The 6676-nt window shown below is 35.9% G+C and overlaps 1 non-coding gene across 1 annotated transcript; it reads left to right on the forward strand.

The window, feature by feature from the left end:
• The first annotated feature begins 2578 nt into the window (after positions 1-2578).
• On the forward strand, positions 2579-2683 carry LOC115899488. The gene has a single exon (XR_004059185.1). It is a non-coding gene; the product is annotated as a small nucleolar RNA U13 (small nucleolar RNA).
• Positions 2684-6676: the final 3993 nt, after the last annotated feature.

Genomic DNA, 6676 nt, shown 5'->3' on the forward strand with positions numbered 1-6676 from the left:
AACAAAACTAACAAACATAGAATTCTGTGTCCTGCAAATAAAAACTGAGAAAATTTTTCACCAGTAGACATGGTCTGCAAGAAATAGTAAAAGTTCTTCAGAGAAAGGAAAAGCATATATATCAGAAACTTAAATCTACATAAAGAAAGAGCACTGCAGAAAGAATAAATGAAGCCATAATAAAATAAAATCTTTAGTTTTCTTATTCTTATCTGATCTAATAAATAACTGGTAGCTCAAAATAATGATGGCAACAATTCTTTAGGTTACTATGCCTTAAGGATAAGTAAAATGAATAACAGCAATGATACAAGGAATAGAAGGGAGATATTAGAAATACCTTACTATGCTGACACTATTTGTGAAGAAGTATAGTGTTACTTGAAAGTAGACTCAGAGTAGTTGTAAACGTGTATTGCAAACACTAGGACAATTACTAAAATAATTTTTTGAAAAGAAGTATAACTGATAAACTAAGAGAGGAGAGAAAATGAAATCATGTAAAATGTTCAGTTAAGATTGGAGAAGGCAGAAAAAGAAAGGAAGATTAGAAAGAGTCCAATAATAGAAAACAGTTACAAATTTGGTAGATATTTATCCAGCTACATCAATAATGACTTCAAATGGAAATGGTTTAAATACAGCAATTAAAAAACAGAAACATCAGAGTAGATTTTTTTTTAAATAAAAACATCCATCTATAAGTTGTCTATAAGAAATCTTTTGAATATAAAGATGCTTATAGATTAAAAGAAAAGGAATGGAGGCAGGGCAGGGGGAGGAAAGAATTAGTGTTTAATGGGTATAGAGTTTCAAACTTGCAAGATGAAAAAATTCTAGAGATTAATCACACAGCAATGTAAATATGCTTAACACTACCAAACTGTACACTTAAAACTGGCTACAATGGTAAATTTAATGTAATGTGTTTTTTGCTACAATAAAAAAGTAAAAGAATGGAGAAATCTGTAACATACCAACATTAATTAAAAGAAAGCAGGAGTAGCTATATTAATTTCAGACAAAGCAGGCTTCAGAACTAGGAAAATTAGCCCTGATAAAGAAGTCAATTAATCAAGAAGACATAACAATAATAAATATTTATGTGCCTAATAACAGAGCTCTAAAATGCATGAAGCAGAAATAAAAGTGCAGAAATTGACAAATCCACAGTTATTGTCAGTGATTTCATACTGCTATCTAAAAAACTGATAAACACCATAAACAGAAAATAAAGATATAGAAGACATGAACAACACTATCAACCAACTTGACCTGACATTGATAGAATATCCTATCCAACAGAAGAAAACACATTCCTTTCAAGTGTATACACTAAGTGTTTACCAGTATTTACCATATTCTAGATCATGAAACAAGTCTCAATAAATTTAAAAGGATTAAAATAATCCAGAGCATATTCTCTAACCACAATGGAATTTAAGTTGATATCAATACAAAAATACGTGAAAAAGATCCAAATATTTGGAAACTAAGAAACCTCCTTTTAAGTAACCCATGAGCCAAAGAATAAATTGCAAGGAAAATCAGAAAATATTTTGACTGAAAAAAGAGAAAGCACAACATATTAAAATTTCCCTTTTAAAAAAAAGCTAAATCAGGGCTTACAGGATAATTTGTAGCATTCAAATCTTATATTAGAAAAATAGAAAAATTTAAAATCGATGACTAAACTTACTCTTTAAGAAACCAGAGAAATAAAACCAAACTTAATGTGAAAGGAAGTAAATAGTAAAGATAAGAGTGGAGATCAATGAAATAGAAAACAAAAATAATGGAGAAAACCAATGAAATCAAACCTCTTTCTTTAAAAACAACAGTAAAAATGATAACCTTCTAGACAGGCTGATCAGGGGAGAAACATAACAAATTACCAATATCATCCTGAATGAGAGAAGGGCCATAACTATAGATCTTGCCAACATTAAAAGGAGACCAAACAAATATAAAAATTTTATGTCAATAAATATAACTTAAGATAGAAAATGGGAAAATGAAATCATATAAAATTAAAATTGGAGAAGGCAGAAGATTAATGGAAGATTTAAAAAGAGTGCAAGAATAGAAAACAGTTACAAATTTGGTAGATATTTATCCAACTACACCAATAAATCACTTTAAATATGAATGGTTTAAACTCCTTTAAAGACACAAACTGTCAAAACTCACTAAAGAAGAAATAGCTTGAATAGCCCTGTATCTATTAAAGAAATTGGGTTTGTAGTTTAAAATTTTCCCATAAAGAAAACTCTAGGTCCAAACAACTTTACTGAAGAATTCTACCAAAATTAAGAAATACGTAATATTTATTCTGCATAAACTCTTCCACAGAATAAAATTTGAGGGAGCACCTTGAATTCATTCTATTACTTAAGCATTAGCTTGATCCCAAAACCAGGTGGTTATTCTAAGAAAACTAACCTACAAACTAATTTCCACCATGAACATAGAAGCAAAACTCCTTAACAAAATTTAAGCAAATTGAATCCAGCAATACATAAAAAAGCTAATACATCATGACCAAGTGGAGTTTATCGCCAGAATGCAAAATCAGTTTAACATTTAAAAAAATGTATCAAAGCATGATGATTAGGTTTTCACACTCATGTGTGAGTTATGCCTCCCTTGAACTTTGTTACACTGGCACTTTACCCATTTGACATGAGGGAAAAAAAGAAAATGAAAAAAAATCAGTGTAGTTGCCATATTAACATTCTAAAAGGAAAATCATATGATCATCTCAATAGTTACACAAAAATCATTTGCCAAAATTCAAAACACACATTCTTGATAAAAACTCTCAGTCAACTTAGAAGGGAACTTTCTCAACCTGGTAAAGGTCATGCATGGGAAACCTACAGCTAGCGTAATAATAAATGATGAAAAGCGAAGTTTTTTCTCCTAAGATCAGAAACAAAGAAAAGATGTTTTCTCTCCCTATTCCTAGTCAACAGAGTGATGGACATACTAGCCATGTGCAATTTGGCTAAAGAAATAAATAGCACCCAGACTGGAAAAGAAGAAATAGAACTATTTTAAAATTGACTTTCTCCAATTTCATTAGCCATGATACTTGGGTACAGACTTAGGTAGGATGAGGCTCAGGGACTCAACCTCTCTCTATTCTTGGTTCTGGGCTGCCTTCCACCAGGCAAAAGGGATCATCCATACGGCATGCAAGAAGAGCCTGTGAGGTGTGGTGCTACAGCCTCACGGTGATAACACTGGAGCATTTGCCTGACCTTGCCCTCTGCACACACTGCTTTCAGGAACACTTCAGAGTTTTCAATGTCTGGCACAGACAGCCAAGGACTCAGAAACCTAGGTTCCTGTCACGTCTTGCTCAATCTTTCCATTACCAGCACTGTCATATGCCATATAACCACGTTTTGGTCAATGACAGACCATGTGACGTGGTCCCATGTGACATGGTCCCATAAGATTAAAATGGAGCTGAAAAATTTCTATCTCCTAGTGATGTCATCACCATGATAATGTTGTAGCATGATTACTTTATTTTTTTCATAAATTCGATGTAGCCTAAGTGGATAGTGTTTATAATGTCTACAGTAGAGTAGAGTACAGTACTGTCCTAGGCCTTCATGTTCACGCACCACTCACTCACTGACTCACCCAGATCAATTTCCAGTCCTCAAGTTCCATTCATGCTAAATGCCCTATACAAGTATATCATTTTTTATATTTTATGCCATATTTTACCATACCTTTTCTATGTTTAGATGCACATATACTTACCACTGTGTTACAACTGTCTACAATATTCACTACAATAACTTGTGGTAGAGGTTTGTAGTCTAGGAGCAAAAGGCTCTGCCATATAGCCTAGGTGTCTAGTAGGCTCTACCATCTAGGTTTGTGCAAGTGCACTCCATAATGTTCGTACAGTGATGAAATTGCCTAACAATGCATTTCCCAGAACAGATCTCCATCATTAAGTGGTGCACAACTGTATTGTGATTACCCCACAGAGGCAGAATGAGCCATCCCTCCTCACCCGGAATTTGCTTCGGGATGTCAAGACTGATGTTGCCATACACCCACATGCCAAGAGAGTAAAAATGTTTGTTCTTCATATAATGAGATTCTCTGGGAAAAGTAGGATAGACTTCCAAGCAGGGTCAAAAATGGTTTTTAGAGAGAGTAGCAAGGGACAACTGAGTTGGAGTTTCATGGTGATTATGGAGTGGGGCTGGGGTGATGGCCTGGGCTTGCATGGTTTGAACTTCCCACTGATACAAAAGCAAAAAGCACCCTGGCTCTCTTATAACCCTCCCCAGATAAGGAGGTAGAAAGAGAAAAGGGATTAGTGGGGCTAGGAAGCTGTCAGCAGTCAAACACCACAAATGGAGTCTGATTCTTTATTATGCCAACACCGTCAGTAATTCCTTTAAAGAGCTGCCTCCCGACTCTCTACCCTCCGTGTGAGGAGCATCCCCCCAAGCGCTCACTCCAGAAACACCTGTCTTGGGAACAGCAGGCTGTGGGGGTGGGAGTATCACTCCCACACAAGGAACAGCCATAAGGTGACAGAACCTAATGAGCTTGCAGGGAATATTTAAATTGCTAAACAAGATAGTATATTTACTACCGCATTTATCCCTAAGCATTTGCAGTAAAAATCAAAGTGATGCCATTATGTGATCTCTCCAGTGGCATGTACTTGGAAGCTCTCCTTTTTTAGCCAAAATTGATTTGAGGTTGTGTATACTTCTGTCTTTCAAACAGCAATTGAAAATCTGAATGGTGGGGAATTAAGCAGAGAAAAAGGGAGGAGCTTAAAGCAAGGGCAGGAAAGAATCTGTTCAGCCACCGCTGGGAGATGATTATGAGAGCCTCGTCTGTCTCTGCTGTCCTATTACAGGGACTATCAGCAGTATAGTGTGAAAGAAAGCACCTCAGCTTTGAAGCCAACTGACAAATTTCAACTCTGGCTCAGTCACTTAATATGTGACCTTAAGAAATTTATTTTCTCATAACCTTGTTTATATCATCTATAAATTAGGGATAACAATACCTACCACAATAAGATTGTTACAAGGAATAGATTATAAAGTTTGTGTAAGTTTCCAGTATAATGTGTGCCACATATATAATAGGTACTTGGCAAATGTTAGTGCATTTCTACCACCATACTCATCCTTAGGACAACCACCAATAACAAAGAATTGTGAGTTTTAAGAAACATCCATGTTTCTTATCTCTCCATTATTCTATCCATGGTGCATACATTGCTCTCCAAAATTACCAAAAAAAGATCATCTTGTCTGCACTCTAAAACCTCCAGGAACTCACCACCTCCTCAGCACATTCCATCTTCCAGACATTCTAACAGAAAGCTCTCTCTTAAACCAAACTGAAATCTGGCTTGCCATGGCACAGAATCTTCCAAAGAGCTGTTAATAGAAAAGTATTCTGGAAGATGTTAGCCGTTGAGTAGAAAATAAAGGAAGCCCTTGATTTCAATTCCTGACCATATTTCAGACCAGAAATCTTGAAAAACCACCAAGGTACAAAGAACCCACGAAGGCAGTGTGAAATATTTTCAGATATTTTGTTTGTCTGTTTGTTTTGCTTCGTTTTGTTTTGTTTTCTTGGAGACGAGCTCTCACTCTGTTGCCTAGGGTGCCATGATAGCTCACTGTAACCAAACTCCTGGGCTTATGCTATCCTCCCATCTCAGCCTCCTGAGTAGCTGGGACTATATGTATGTCACTATGCTCAGCTTTTTTTAATTTTTTTTTTTTTTTTTTTTAGAAATGAGGTCTCACTGTCTCCAACTCCTGAACTCAAGCAATCCTCCCCACTTGGCCTCTCAAAGTGCTGAGATTACAGGTGTAAGCCACCGTGCCCAGCCTCAAATATGTTTTTAAATGAATAATGCGTAGCAGAGGTGACATGACAATAAGGAAAGTCCTCAAAAATCAAAAAGACATAAAACAGATCCAAAGAGGTGTGAGTGCTGAGCAGCCAGTTGTCGTGAGGACACCTGCTCATCACTGGCAAACTGAAGTTTCCTTTTTCAATGAGCATTTTCCTGGAAAAAAGGAAAAGAAAAAAAACAAAGGCCCAGGGCTTATAAAAGGTAAGAAGTTAATCTAAGGCCTCTGCATAAATCGGAGACCCTTAAAAGCTCAGTGAAAGGCTGGGCACGGTGGCTCACGCCTGTAATCCCAACACTTTGGGAGGCTGAGGCAGGTGGATCAAGAATAAAAAACTTACCAACATTAGATTTTGACAAATTAAGATCACATGTTATAATTTTAAAGGTAACCACTCAAATAATAGAAATAGAATGTGTAACATCTAAACTAGTGGAGGATAAAAATGCAAAGATTTTAAAAACCCAATCCAAAAGAAAATAAAAAAGAAGATAAAAGGAAAACAGAGTATTGGAGGGAATAGGAAGCACAAAACAAGTGGTAAATTTGGAAAGAAATATATTCATAATAACATTAACCATAAATAAACTATATTGTTTAGTTGAAAGAGAAATATAAAGACAGACTAGATGAAGAAACAAAGTCTAACTAAATATAAGGACACTGAAGGATGGAAGGAAAAGGTCTAGCACGGTGGCTCACACCTGTAATCCCAGCACTTTGGGAGGCCGAGATGGGCGGAGTACCTGAGGTTG

Source organism: Rhinopithecus roxellana, chromosome 8, assembly GCF_007565055.1.
Source record: "Rhinopithecus roxellana isolate Shanxi Qingling chromosome 8, ASM756505v1, whole genome shotgun sequence".
Classification (NCBI taxonomy): Eukaryota; Metazoa; Chordata; class Mammalia; order Primates; family Cercopithecidae; genus Rhinopithecus; species Rhinopithecus roxellana.